The sequence below is a fragment of the Mastigoproctus giganteus genome, chromosome 2, assembly GCF_048544385.1.
Source record: "Mastigoproctus giganteus isolate SK-2022 chromosome 2, ASM4854438v1, whole genome shotgun sequence".
Lineage (NCBI taxonomy): Eukaryota > Metazoa > Arthropoda > Arachnida > Uropygi > Thelyphonidae > Mastigoproctus > Mastigoproctus giganteus.
In genome coordinates this window covers 49,435,802-49,438,602 of record NC_143576.1, presented here as the reverse complement: position 1 = coordinate 49,438,602, position 2,801 = coordinate 49,435,802, and positions in this window count along the sequence as shown.

Here is a 2,801-nt window from a genome sequence, read left to right as displayed (position 1 = left end):
AGCAGAGAAAGCCATGAAGAGAAGAATCCTCATTGCAGGGGCCATGCCCTGGTGGACTCAAGAGCTCACATGAATGAGGAAATTAGTTCAGCAATAAGGAAACAATTTCAGAGGGCTAGGAGGAATTGGCCGCAACAAGAAGTCACTGAACTCAGGAACCAATATAGAATCGCTAGAAATTGTTATACTGAACAGATAAAGAAAAATAAAAGAGAATCATGGTAGAGGTTGGTACAAGGGTCAGGGAACAGCAACCCCTGGGGGATGGTATACAAAATTACCACTCATAAACTTCCCAGGGGGAAGTCGGGACAGCCACCAAAACACCACAAGGAAATTTAACCATAACATGGGAGGAGCCGATTAGGAACATTCTGAACAACGTCCTTCAGGAGCTACCAAGAACACTAACAGATGAGCAGCAGGCTATCTGCCAAGCAAACAATTGTATAATAATAACCAAATAGAACCCCCCTTCGCCATAGAAGAAATTCAGGATGCAGCAAGCCACGCAAAAAATAAGAAATGCCCTGGACTGGACCTAATTGAACCAGAGATGGCAAAAGAAGCAATGGAACATATACCGGAATTAATGCTAAAACTATTCAATTGCTGCCTGGAAGCAGGTAAATTTCCACTACAGTGGAAAAAAGCAAATTTAAAACTGCTCCTAAAAAACCCAACAAGGACACCAGAGACACCTAGTTCCTACAGACCCATAGCCCTGCTACCGACCCTCAGTAAAATATTTGAAAGGCTGCTACATACCAGAATCACAAGGCATTATAATGAAGTAAATCCTAACATGACAAAGCAATACGGATTTACTCCTGGCAAATCCACTATCGAAGCAATACAGAACCTCCTCTCTAGAATCACCCATCATAAAAGGAAATACTTCCTCGTCATCGCAGTGGATTTCTCTGGGGCGTTCGACACCATGTGGTGGCCGAGCGTCTTGGCGAGACACAGAGCTGCCAACCTACCATTGAATCTTTATAATTGCATGAAGAATTACCTCGCTGATAGAGCAGTGCAAGTTACCACACCATATAAAGTCGCCCAGTCCGCAGGGGCTGCCCCCAGGGTTCTGTACTGGGGCCGCCCCTGTGGAACTTTGTCTTAGACGAATTCCTCGCCATGGATCTGGTGGTGTGGAGGCCCAGGCCTATGCAGATGACTTGGTCTTGATCATCGAGGTTGACAGCATATCCTCCCTAGAAATGCAAGCAAATGATGCCCTGCAAAAGCTGCTAGATTCGACGAAGCTACACTTGCTCAAACTAGCACCCGACAAGACAAAACCGGTGCTGCTAAAAGATACGCTAGACTTAAGGAGACAGACCACCACAAATTAAGATTGAGAACAAAACAGTTAAGCTGTGCGAAGAGATTAAATACCTAGGAATAATCCTGGACAGAAAATTAAATTTCAAGCCACACTTAGAATATATTAAACAAAAGATAAGAAGATACGCGGCACTCGTCGCTAGAGTCACTCGCAGGGACTGGGGACTCAGACATTCTACCCTGTCTCTGTACTACAAAGCTCTCTTCATCCCTGCCATCACAAAAGGCTCCCCTGTCTGATACGCGAGGGCGGGACTAGAAGTGAATAAACGGATCCTCGAAACCATTCAGAGGACCATCCTCCTTACCATGTCGAGAGCAACTAGAATGACTAGCACGGCTGCCCTCCAAGTCCTGGTAGGAGTTCTGCCCCTGGATCTCAAAGTCACCCGCTGTGGTCTGCTCTATCATCTTGCCAGAAACACATCGGCTACAATGTATGACTTCACCACTGACATCATTAAGGACCGCAACTATGAGAAGAGAAGAATCACCGACCACCTCGTCCAGATTTGGCAGAGGTGATGGAGCAACACAGATAAAGGTGCAGTGACCAGAAGATTCCTCCCCACTGTAACCAAGCTGTACCCTAAGGCACCAGCGTGGTTTCACCCTGGCCGAAATACCTCATTCCTCCTTACAGAACACGGCCCGTTTAAAGCTAAACTTCACAAACTTCGCATCATAAATAACGCGGACTGTCCCTGTGGCAACCCGGAGTCCTGTAGACACTTAATGTTTGAGTGCGATTTGTATGACGACCTACGACTACGCCTAATAACGGCAATCCAGTATATCCCAGACAACCAAGAACCCAGACTGTTTGACACTCAAGAGAGCTACAAGGCATTCAGTCAATATACCCAGGATCTATTTTCTAGAAGGGAAACAATGATAGAAATACACCAGAGGCAACCCGACTAGAAAGAATGCAGGAGGTCAAACAAGTAAAAAAAAACTCACCATACCACGAGAAAGACAAGACTTTAGGAGTAATTTAGATGGCCTACTGGCGACCCAAAACTGCACTACCTTGTGCGGCTTTTGCTTTTTTTTTTTTTTTTTTTTTCGGGGAGGGGGGAGGGGGTATTTGCTGCTGTTGTTATTTTGGTTTTTAGGAGCATTAGCAACTAAGGCCACATTGCTCTGGGATATGCGGTGGTCATTCCCTGACCTTTCCGCATTTTTCGTATTTGGTGGTGACGGGTTCGAACCCCGGTCTAATCAAGAAGCGTGTACTACGCTCTGTTGCTCCTTCCCACCTGGCTACGGAGGCGCCGGTGTATTTGCTCTTCTCCTCTCCTCGCCACCCCATATTTTCACTGTCGTGGGGCATGGCCATGCCCCACTGAAAATGGGGGATCACCTTCCTATCGACCCCTCTTCTTCCTATTTCATCCCCCCCGTCTTCACCCTCCCTCCCATCACTTTCTCTTGAGCAGCGACTGCCC